The sequence below is a fragment of the Pongo pygmaeus genome, chromosome 8 (genome assembly GCF_028885625.2).
Source record: "Pongo pygmaeus isolate AG05252 chromosome 8, NHGRI_mPonPyg2-v2.0_pri, whole genome shotgun sequence".
NCBI lineage: Eukaryota > Metazoa > Chordata > Mammalia > Primates > Hominidae > Pongo > Pongo pygmaeus.
In genome coordinates this window covers 100,768,111-100,780,605 of record NC_072381.2, presented here as the reverse complement: position 1 = coordinate 100,780,605, position 12,495 = coordinate 100,768,111, and the positions used below count along the sequence as shown (strand labels likewise).

The following is a 12,495-nucleotide window of genomic DNA, read 5'->3' as shown; positions in this document are numbered from 1 at the left end:
GGTCTGAACAATTGGGGTGGAGTCAGGGGTATATGGTGGTGGAACCAGTATCTAAGTAGCAACAGACTTGAGAAGAATCAAGGCAAGAGAAACCAAGAGACCCATTCTAGAGGCCATGATTAAGTCCTGCCCATGCTTCATGCCATGATGAAGATGCCATGGGGCATCTTTAAAGGGCTGTCAGCTCTGTTCCCACTGGCCTGCCTCTTCCTCCTTGTTTGCCTGCCAACCCACTCAGCAACGTTTTACTGAGTACTTGCTATGTGTTGTGTTGCTGGGGGTACAGCAGTAAACAAGTTGGGCAACATTCTAACCCGTAAAGGGAAATATGGATAAATAAGATAATTACAGATTGTGAGAGGGTCTACAAGGAAAGCAGCTTTTACTGGTGAGAGTAAGGTTAGGGAGTCTGGGCTAGCCCCAGTGAAAAAGCATATTTGATCTGAGCTCTCAAAAGTGAGAATGCTCTCTTTCCCTGGTGAGAAAAAGGGAAAGAGCTTTGCAGGCAGAACAGCAAATGCAAAGACTGGGGAAGGACCCTCTGGCATGGGGTACCCTGGACTTTGTTGAGATTTTTTTCAGGGGGTCTCAAATCAGATAGAGCAGGTTTCCGGAGATCTGTTCCTATGCTGTCTTAGGGAGGGGAGGAGAGAGAACCATTAGCTTTGGGAGGAAGAATACATATCCTAGTGGAGGAAAAATTGTGAAGTCATTGTGAATCATTGAAAGTAGGCATGCTTTCTTTTTTTTCTTTTTTCTGAAGGGAGAGCTAAACTCATTTTGTTATTTTTCAACTAATTTTGTTATACTTTATGAGCTTTGTGTCATTCAGAGAACTTGGAAACATTCATTCTCCCTCCTACTGAATCAGTGGAGTAGGTGGAAGAGCTTTAAAAAGCTCTTGAGGATTCATCTTCCTTTGCCAATGGATGCAGGAGGAGGACAGCTGGGCAATGGGAACACAGCCAAGAGGTGTTTGGGAAGTGGGAGCCACCTCATCATTGAGCACCCGGGAAGCTTCAGCAGGGTTCAGGTCCTAGAGATGTTGGCACCGGTTATGGCCCCGGTGGGTTTTGTTATGGAAAAGAGAGAAGTCTTTTTCAAGGTCAGAAAAGGGATTCATTTTGCATATTAGAACATCATCTTAAATAAAATAATGCAGTGTGATTTAAAAAAACACTGCCCATGGTGGGGCGCGGTGGCTCACACTTGTAATCCCAGGACTTTGGGAGGCTGAGGCAGGCGGATCACGAGGTCAAGAGTTCGAGACCAGGCTGGCCAACATGGTGAAACCCCATCTCTACTAAAAATACAAAAATCAGCCGGGCATGGTGGTGCATGCTTGTAGTCCCAGCTACTCAGGAGGCTGAGGCAGGAGGATCGCTTGAACCTGGAAGGCAGAGGTTGCTGTGAGCCGAGATCATGCCACTGCACTCCAGCCTGGGCGACAGAGTAAGACTCTGTCTCAAAAAAAAAACAAAAACAAAAAAACACTGCCCAAACATGAAATAGATAACTTCTGATTTGTTTCCTTCCCATGTTGGTCAGCCTCAGGGCCAGCTGGGCATTTGCTCCCCTGGACTGCCTGTGTTTGTTGATGGAAGAGTTGGAATTTGTGGAGGGAGAAGGAGAAGAGAGTATGTCGTGAGCTCAGAAAGCAGCTTGGGCCTTGGATCTGGAACAAGGAGAGAGGGACTAAGTCTGAGCTGAGTGGCATGAAATTTGAGGTGTATTTTGAAGGAAACCAGAGGGCTCCAAGGTACTATACTGGGATACAGTGAGCCATCAAACAAAGACCCCTTAAAATTTTAAAACAACAGCAATAACAAAGCAAAGCAGAAATGATTATATGGATCCCTGTCCATATATAGGTTAGTGGGACAACAATGTGAAAATATAAGTGATTCATGCTAGGAAGGAGAGATACATGGGGCTTTGAGAACTTGTAACAGGAGAGGCCAGAGTGGTCCAGAGTGGGGTCGGGTGGTCTGGATTGATGTTTGGTAGGAATAAGGGTGGCAGAGGTGACTTTCACAATGGTTGGTATTGATCTGTATTCTTGGGATGGGGGATGAATAAGGGAGATGATGGTTTGAGGTCTTTGGCAGGGCCTGGGACAACTCTTGTGAAGTCTTTTGGGGGGTTGGGACAGAGAAATGTCTTGTTTTAGGCCAGAATATAACCGTGCTGCAGGGAAAATTAGTGGATCTTTTAAAAATTGAGGACCACCACCGGGCGCGGTGGCTCACGCCTGTAATCCCAGCACTTGGGGAGGCCGAGGCGGGCAGATTACGAGGTCAGGAGATTGAGACCATCCTGGCTAACATGGTGAAACCCCGTCTCTACTAAAAATATAAAAAATTAGCCGGGCGTGGCGGCAGGCGCCTGTAGTTCCAGCTACTCAGGAGGCTGAGGCAGGAGAATGGCATGAACCTGGGAGGTGAAGCTTGCAGTGAGCTGAGATCACGCCACTGCATTCCAGCCTGGGTGACAGAGCAAGACTCCTTCTCAAAATAAATAAATAAATAAATAAATAAATAAATAAATAAATTGAGGACCACCAAGAGGGGGCAAATTATGATCTTGAGCTTTTCCTAAACTTCCTCCTCCACCATGCTCTTCCAAGTTTGCATTATGGCTTACATGGAGGATCCTTAGGTTGATGGGGACACCTGCCTGTCTCCTTGTTCCTTGGAAGGATAGTATGGATTGCTGCTGGGCCTTGCAATCAGAAAGGCTGACCTTGGTCAGCTGTGGGTTTCTCTGGTGCTGGCTGCCTGAAGGTCACCTCGTGGCACCTTGTAATGTTGGGGGAAGAGATTTCTGCAGGCTGGTGCATTCAGGGAGCCAATTTACTCCGATCCGTCTGTCATCTTTGCGGTACACGGCATTTACTTTGCCAGTCTTAGCTCGAGATTGCTCAGGTCGTTACATGACCACAAAGTGGAAATCTGGAAAGAGAAGTGCTCAGCCGGGCTTGGCAGGTTTGCAGGCGCTGCATTGATCGGTAGAGTCCTGTGCTTTGGTGGGCAGGAAGGACCTGATCAGAGTGCTCTGTGCTTTGGAGCTATTCCTCGAAGGCCACCTGAATGACTGGATGCTCCCACATCCTTTGTTCTGCCAGAGCAGTGAACCCACACAGGTGTATGAAGGCTCAGATCCACTGCTGAGATTGGACACCCCCAATCATTTACCAAGAGGCACTGACATTGGGTCATGGTATATAGGGGATGGGGGCAAAGAGGAAGGCCACTTCACTTACCCATTTGCTATTCTGGCTGCTGGCATTCCTTTTTTTTTTTTTTTCACATTTATTTAAAAGAAGTTGTGGTGGTTGTCATAGTGTGATGCAGAGAGTGGGTAAACATACCAGGGATGTGCTACTTCCCTAAAGATCTGGATCCTTGGCTCTTTCCTGGAAGATGCTGAATTCATGTCCTTGAAGAAGTTTTGGAGCTTCTGAGACCTCTGGGTGAAATACACTCTTTTCATATTGGACATCACAATCACCTGTGAGGAGGTCCTGGACAGTGCTTGGACCTCTAAACCATAGATTCTGATTTAATGGCTCTGGTACATAGGGGGTTATTTTGTTGCTGTAGTTCTGCAGGTGTTTCTAATTTTCAGCCATACTTGGGAACCTGCCCACTAGTTACTGATCCAGGGAAGCTCTTCCGATTCTTCAGGTGAATTCTGCGTCTTTGTTTCCTCATACGGGCCTTGAACCGGAATCCTACCCTTGACCACGTGTTCGGTCTTTACTCCTCTGTGTGCTGCTTTCCAGCCTGTATTTTGGAGTGCTTTTCCCCGGCTTTGCCTCAGCCTAGATCAGGGCTGGTGACTCACTTCTTTCTTATCTATGAAGAAAAGGAGAACTCCATGTGGGGATTTTGATGGGCAGATATTCTGGAACATTTTTTCACAAAGCTTCCTGCTTGAGGCTCAAATACGTAGTAGCTTCTTGCTGCGGAAATCCAGGCCCTGGGGTGGAGATAGACAGGGCAGCCTCGTGACTGGTATGAGAAAAACATCTTTATTTACTGTCTTTTGTCCATCATGAAAGGCTTAGTATTTCTTTATTTCTTTTTTCTTTTTTTTTTGAGATGGAGTGTCACTCTGTCACCCAGGCTGGAGTGCAGTGGCATGATCTTGGCTCACTGCAAACTCTGCTTCCCTGGTTCAAGCGATTGTCCTGCCTCAGCCTCCTGAGTAGCGGGGATTACAGGTGCATGCCACCATGCTTAGCTAATTTTTTATTTTTAGTAGAGATGGGGTTTTACCATGTTGGTCAGGCTGGTCTCCAAACTCCTGAACTCGTGATCCACCCGCCTCGGCCTCCCAAAGTGCTGGGATTACAGGTGTGAGCCACTGCGCCTGAAGGCTTAGTATTTCTACCACTGTGTTTCTTAGGCCCTGTAGACTCTGGGACAGCAGACTCCAGGGAGTCATAGGTAGGCATTGCCAGGGAGCAGGGCTGAATCCGTGACATTTTTAATATGGGCACTTGTCAAGATAAACTTCTGTAAGTGCATAAGTAGGGCTGTGGATCAAGTCCCAGCAGATGTTGGGTCACGTGGCATCAGGCAGGGGCTTTTAAGACCCAGAGCTAATAGGAGATCTCGACAAGACCAAATTATAGGGGCTGTTCTCACCTCCTTGCTTTTGCCTCCATTGTCCTCCATTTCTCCCTGTGCCTGGTCCACTCCCATCCAACCTTTAGGATTTCCTGAGGCCTTTGTCCATGCTAGGAAGTATCTTTTCACCTCCACTGCATCAGGTGCCCCTGCTCAGTGCTCCCATAACACAGGTGCATACTCAGATCACTACACTTACCGTAGAGGGTTTAGCTCAGGGGTAGAGCATTTGACTGCAGATCACTACAATTACCCATTATTTTATAATTCATTTTGAGTGTCTGGATTTATCTTTTATTCAGATCAACTTGAGGGTCTTGTTCACTTTTGTATCTCCATCACCTTGCATACTTCCTGGAGTGTAATAGGGCTCAATAAATATTTGTTAAGTGAATGAATCAATAAATTCTTTGTGGGAGTGATATAAATAAGTACTATCAAGATCTTATTGTTGAACATTGCTTACTTATTACAGTGCTGTTACCTTGCACATAAACTTATTTACAGTCTTGTATTGAAGATGCATGTTAAGGGAGATTTTTCTAGCATAAAGAGTATTCCAGACTGTTTAGGACACTGAGCACTTTTGATGTATGGCAAGCATTTTAGTAGAAAGTGGGGTGCTTGAACTGTATTTCCTTGACTTTAATACTTCTGTGAAAGTATTTTTGATAAGTATTTTTAATTAGTTAATCGTGTGTGTGTACTTGTTTATTGTATTAATTTTTTTGCTTAATAGTATAAGACTAGTATGTAGTCCAGCATAGTGAAAGAGTCGTGGATTAGGCAGTCGAGAGACCTAGATTGACCTCTGCATCTAACTATGGGAGTGGGCAAGTCAGTTTCCTGCTTACATTTAATTCATGTAAAGTGGGAATGTTGTACTTCTTCGGGGGTTGCAAATGTCTACAGGAGTGAGGCTACCAACTTGAGTTACTATATGTGCTCTACCATTTTTTTTTTCTTGGAACTAGGCCGCTTTTGTTTTCCCACTTTTGTTAGAATTGTAAGTAGAAGAAAATATTTCTGTACCACAAGAAAAACAATAATGCAAGGGCAATGACTAATGACAACCCCAGTTCTTCTCTGTATTGAGGAGACAGTAGGGAGTGGTGGGGACTGTGGTATATTGGAGCAGCCAAGCCTGCCTATGAAGGGTGACTGCTTTTAATGCTTAGCACCACCTGATCATTTTCAGACATAAATGTGGGCCATGTTGACAGGTCTGATTTTTTTTTTTCTTTCTTTAAGAGAAGCCAGAAATCTGAGTTTTTGTGTGATAGCTCTGATTTTTACGTTTGGCTCAGATTTTCTAAACATATCCATAGATGAAATGTAACACTTCCACAGGCTGGATGTCACCCCTTGTGCTTTCGGTTTTTAATCTCCATTAAAGATGATCTCTAAAGCTGCCTTCTGCCCAAGATCCTGTGATTCTAATGGGGACCATTTCAGCTGGTGAATTAAAGATCCTTGTTCTACTTTGGGAAGTCAGAGTGGGGAAGGAAATCGGGCTACAAGAGATAGGGGTTTACGCCTAAATTGCCTGGCAAATGGTGTTTAAATGAGTCCCGTTGGGGAGAGGCCACAGGGTGCCTGTGATTCACACCAGGTGTTTTGTACATTTGTCATTGCAGGAGTTGGCATCCTTTGGAAGAGTTGGTGAAACCTTTCTGCCCAGAGCTCCTGGACCAATGCATCTTCCCACCACCTTAAACCACTGGTGAATGTATGTGTTTTTTTCCTTCTTCTCAGTGAAGAGAAATACTTTGTTAACTGTAGAATGCGATTTGCAGAGAACTATGCTGTCCTTTCCTATTATAGAAGGAAGTGTACTGGGCTGGGCCTAGGCATATCTGGGTTTTGGTACTTACTTGGTTCTGCCATTTTTACTGTGGGATTGTAGGTGAATTCTTTGACCTCCCAGGCCCCAGACAGAGAAACATATTCTGCTGTTTACAGGATATGTTTGCTTTGCAGACTAAAAGAGATAATCTATGCAAGAAGTAATGTATGCACGAATGCTTATATTTGCCCAGGGAGAATAAAGTCCTGGGCAAATAGAAGGTAATACTGTTTGGCTCTGAGATGTAGAGCAAGGCAATTCTCCTCCTATCTGCTACATTTATTAACTTTATTAACACACTTTTCAAGTTGGAATTCCAGATATAAGTGTTACAGTGTGGCTGCCATAGTCAGCCCAATTCAACTGACCACCAGTTTGGGGCTTCCTGCCTTGACTTTTGTGATGTTCATAGACACCTTCATCTGCCAGTCTCATAGGGGTATTCAAGCAGGGCACTTCTGAGCCAACAGATACATTAAAGTGTGAAACTGATATGTTGGAAATAATGGGTTTTAAATACTTATTTTCTGAGACTTCCAGAGTGGTTCTTCAAGAGATTTCCATTCTCTCTTTCTTTTTTTTTTCCCTTCCTACCAGTATAGCTACCATTTTCTTGAAAGATGAATTGACATTTCACAATTACCTTCATTTTTATTTGAGATCAGAGAATTTCACAGTTAACAAATGTTCTTCCTTTTTTGAAAGAAACTTAATTACTCATCACAGCAGGTACACATCTTGCCTCTATGACAGTTGAAAGAGGCAAAAATATGTCCTTAGTAACAATGTGTTCCAGTGCTGAGGTGAGAGTGCCTCCAGGTATGACAGCTAGTTGATGTTGGAGGTCTTAGGTGAGATATCGAGGGACAGGACCACCATGAGCCAGGGACGCTGAAGAACCCATGCACCTTTATTTCAGCTACTCTTTGTAGAGAAAAGCTGGCCTGTTTAACACTACCTGGTCAGCTCCTATGATGTGGATCAGGTGCTCTTGTGACCCACTGAGACAGATCCCAGTGGGATGGCCACTGGTGAGTTGGCAGGATGCTGGGGGTTGGAACAGGAAGGAAGGGCAGTCAGTTAGGTAAGCAGGCCCAGGATTAGGGAACCAGATCAGCCACAGGAGGCTGGCTGTCCAGACTGCCCTGTCCAAGGGGACACAGTGACATTCTGAGTCCCAGAACCTGAATCCCATCTGGTAGGCAGGAAGGGCTCTGTAGTGGAAGTCCTCAGGGAAGCAGATGGCATCAGGTAGCAGGACACTTATGCATTCAACAAATATGTATTAATGCCTGCTGTGTGCCAAGGCACTGTTCTGGGGATTCAGTGGTCATAAGACAGACTGTGTCTATGCCTCCCTGGACCTTAGATTTGAGTGGGAATGATACATAAGAATGTGAGCTCTGTGAGGACAGGGGTCTTTGCTTGTCTTGTCTTGTTCACTGTTGTATCCTCAGCTCTTAGAAGAGCACCTCACACCTGATGGGTGTTCACTAAGTATTGTGAGCAATACTTATGAAGGAAGCAAACAACTAAATAGACAGTATAATTTCAGGTGGTAATGAGTGGTATGAAAACAGTAAAACAAGGTGAGGGGCTGGCGGGGCTCTTTTTGAAAGAATGGTCTAAAAAGGCTTCTATGTATGTGAGAGAGAAAAAGAAGGAGATTGGTTTTGTGCAGAGACCTGAGTGGAGTAAAGGAACCAGAGGAGGAGGAGTGTTCAGGCAGAGGGAATAGCAAGTGAAAAGAAAGGCCTTTGACGTAGGATAAGCTTGGCTTAGTAGAGGAACAGTTTGGCTGGACTTGGGCTGGTGGGTGTTTATAGGGAGGGAGAGTGATGTGAAATAAGAGCAGTAGGTGGGAGCCAGACCCTGTAGGCCATGGTAAGGAGTTTGATTTTTACTCTGAGAGTGATTGGATGCCATAGTCCATGTGATCTTCTTTGTGCTTTAACATTTTTCCTCTGGATCCTGAGTGCAGAATAGATTCTAGGGGCAAGAATCAAATCTGTATAATCTATCGGAGGTCCTTCCAGTGGTCCAGGCAGGAGATTAGGGTGTGGCTTGGATTAGAGTAGTGATGATTGAATGATACGAAGAAGCGGTCAGGCTCAGGATACATTTTGAAGGTAGAGCCTTCTAGGTTGCATGTGGGGTGTGAGTAAAAACAAGAGTCGAGGATTAGTCCAGTGTTTTTGGCTAGGCGAATGACGTTGCCGTTCACTGAGATAAGGAGCAAAGAGGGACCCTAAGGGTTCTGTTGGGCCATCTTAGGTTTGAGATGCCCATTCGATATTCCCATAAAGATGTAGAGTTGGCTGGGGCTGGAAATGGTATCTCTCAGAGTCGTCGGCATATAGATGATATTTAAAGCCATGAGACTGAATGAGATCATCTAGGGAGAGAAAGGAAGAGATGCGTAGGATTTTTGACAGAGGGAAGAGGGAAGGCGAAGGCAAAGGGTATATTTTCCATATAGAGTCCCTACTAAGAAGTAAATAAAGACATGCTAATGAATATGGTTTCCATTTTATGCAAATATGAATTATACAAATGAGATAATATGGTATAAAAGTAGTCATAAAGCCTCACCTTATGTAAAAAGTTTGAAGTGCTGTGACTTCCCCAAATCAAGAAAATTAGTTTCAAGATTGAATAATTATAAATCTGGTCAGCTGAGTGAATTATTAGCAAGCAAGAACATCCCGCAGCCTTTGCCAATAGCCTGTAAGCTACATTGCTCTTAGGCACTGGAACTTCTACAAGCCATTTCAATGACTAAATTTAATTTACTGTTATTACATTTCAGATATTTTTCTCATTCAATAGTTATATCATCCAAAAGTTCATTGAGGGTTCACTAAGTGAAAACATACCTGAAAATCAGTAATTTTGCAATGAGAAGTTAGAAATGATAAAATTTTCTGAAGAAGGCCAAACAGGCACCGTGATTTACAGGGCTAGAAGTTAGAAGATATTTATGATTATCTTCAAAATATCAAGGATAAATGCTACAGGATAACAAATATACTGTAATGGTTGTGGTAGATGTATGCATTCCACCTGTACCCCTCAACTGCCATCGACTGATACGAGAAAATCAGTTCTGATTCATGCACATCTTCATCTATTTGTGGGCTTCTGGCATAAAATGCAGCTGCCCCATATTTGCTTTGTCTGTTTCCCAGACAAATCGTCCCATTGAGCTTCTTCCATCTTCTCGTTGGGCGCCTTAGTTTTCCCATTTTGAGGCTCCTAGTGAGTTCCTTTAGTCTTGCAGTCTCTAGCTGCCATAGACATTTTTGCCTTTTCCCACCATCACTGGCTCCAAAGCCTATTTGCCTACTCCTCCCTCTGCTTTTGTGAGCCTTCCTCCGTCTGACTGCCTTTGTGAGCCTTCCTCCGTCTGACTGCCTTTGTGAGCCTTCCTCCGTCTGACTGCCTTTGTGAGCCTTCCTCCGTCTGACTGCCTTTGTGAGCCTTCCTCCGTCTGACTGCCTTTGTGAGCCTTCCTCCGTCTGAATGCCTTTGTGAGCCTTCCTCCGTCTGACTGCCTTTGTGAGCCTTTCAGTTTAGGAACCCCCCAATCCCCCTGCCCTCAAAGCTTTTGAATATCCTCACAATTTCCTTCTTTGAAAACATTTTCAATCCTTCCCTCAACCCCAACCCCATGTGGTCTTCTCAGGCCTTTTGTGGAAATGATGTTGAGAGAGGGCAGGGTGATCAGCAGCATTCTAGAATGGGGTCTGTCCCTCCCGTGGGCATGGGCAGTGCTGACTTGCTTCTACATGTATTTCAAGACTCCCCAGCTTGAGTGAAAAGTACACTCTGGTACTTCCGGAACATGTAATCTCTAGAAAATGGACGTTAATTGTGTAGTGTTCTGTCTATGACCAACGGTTTATGGCAAATGAGGGTTTCAGTGGAACGGTATTTATAATGAATGGCATCAACCCTGGTTTTCATTTGTTGTCTTTTCTCACAGAGTGGAACTTAAATAAAATTAAAAAGAATGAAACTTACTGGCATTCATAGGGGGAGGATTTTTCCTTCTGATTCCTCCTTCAGTAAGTGATTTCAGGAATAAAAAATATATGGGATCTTCCCATGCCCTTGGAGACTTAGAGTGGTGGGACATTAAAAAACTAGTGGTATCCTTCTTAAGTTAAACACACACAAACACACACACACACAAACAAAAAAACCACTGAGGCTGTAGAATAGTCTTCAGTGCTTGTATATTTGTAGACCGTCTCAGGAGGAGAGGCCTGAGATGGGTAGCTACTTAAAATTTTTGTGTGTGTTATGTTTATGTATTATCTTTAAAAAGGATAATAATAGTATCCCTTTTATTCTTTATAAATGATCTAGAAACATTGAAAGTTTCCTCACCAGTTGGTTTTATAACTCCTCTTGCTCAATGTGTCTTTTGATTGAGGACATTGCCTGTTCACAGTGCCTTTAATTGGTCTGAGGCTTCACATTCATTAACAACTTGGGACTAGAGTACTTTGACTTGAGTTTCAAATTTTGCATGTATGAGGATATGTCAGGCCAATTTCTTTCTTCCATCCTTTCCCTTATTTCTAAAAAGGATTTAAAGCTGTTTGTGTTCAATATTTTCTTTTTTCAGCAGCTTTAGACGAATATGGATTTGAAATGAGGTGGTTGCCATGAGTTGAGCCGCAGATTATGGCCATTTCAACTGAACGTCTCACTGCTGCCCTTTAGACAAGGTCTTCTTGCATTGTGGAACAGAACAGGATTTGGAATCCTTTGTGATTGATAGTTTCTAACCGCGGAGTTCAGACAAATTAAAAAGCAATCCAAACCCATTTTCTTTATCTTAAGAATTCCAGCTACCCTAGGAAAATACTCAAAATAGAATTTGTATAAGTTGCCACCTCTCTGAAAGAGTAGAGTGGCAACTGAATTCTAATTCAGTGTCCAGAACCAATGATGCCAGTCACCACACTGCTGTTTGGAGTGTGTGCGGTTGGGGGCAGCTTCTCAGGGGTCATTGTCTAGAAGTATCTCCCTGGGCTGCCATATTGCTTTATATCACCAGAGGTTCATAAGGCCACTTTCTGGCCAAAGTTATTGTGACCTACAATGACATGATATCCATTTCACGCAACAGCGACATCTCTTAGGTGTTGGTGTTTCTCCAAGAGATTTACACATTTGTATTTGTACTTTTTAAACAAACAGGAAGTTTTAGCACATTTGCCAGCCACATGTAAAAACAAGATACTTTCTCTTTTTCCATCTAGTGACTACAAACAGAGAGTGGAATACATTTTTTGTCTTTCCTTTTTTTTTTTTTCCCTGGTTTGGAGAAGTAAACATTAAATTGTGTTGGGGTCGTCACTAAAACAAGGAGATGAGCATCATCTCCGGTGATTACTGCTCGTCATGGGGAGAAATCATTCTGATTGTTCCACTGACTAATTTAGACAAGGCACCATCTGATGCCTACTTCACAGCAGTGCCCTCATCCTGCTGTCTTCTTATCAACATAGAGATGACTCACTCCATGTTTTTCTCACTCAAAGAGAATTTCTCTAGTCTACTGATTACGGCAGTGATTAAATAAAAAATGATTCCTGCAGAGGTGTGCTTGAAAAAGATGATTGTATTATTTGTGCTTGTTGAACTTTGGATAATTCAGCATTCACTATTATAATCAGAAAGGTATTGGTTTTTAGGCTTTTTGGATAAAGGATCAGGAACCCCTTTAAGGTATATATGCACGTATACAATTTCCATATATAACATTTCTACATTTTTAGGAGATGACATTCCCCTGCCCAGTTATCATGCTTAGTCACACATCCCATTCTAAATGTGTCTGCTTCTGGATAGCTCTGTGTGGCAGGTAGGTGCCTGCTGTAAAAGGTGGCTTTTCTGATTAGATCTAGGTGAAAGACTGGGGAAGATAGCTATGTTCAAGGCAGCCTAACTTCAATAAAACTTCCAGAATTGTCCCAATATGGACTCAAAAGCTGGAAATAG

At 43.5% G+C, this 12,495-nt stretch overlaps 1 protein-coding gene across 39 annotated transcripts in view; it reads left to right on the top strand.

Annotated features, from left to right (window-relative positions):
* SORBS1 (sorbin and SH3 domain containing 1) overlaps nt 1-12,495 on the top strand; it is a 249,691-nt gene that overhangs the window by 64,277 nt on the left and 172,919 nt on the right. For 38 of the 39 annotated variants that reach the window (XM_054503068.2, XM_054503067.2, XM_054503035.2 and 35 more), the window contains exon 2: nt 6,272-6,363. The exons of the other annotated variant lie outside the window; for it this stretch is intronic. The gene's annotated coding sequence lies outside the window, so the exon portion shown is untranslated. The remainder of the gene's footprint in view (nt 1-6,271; nt 6,364-12,495) is intronic. 39 annotated transcript variants of the gene reach the window in all.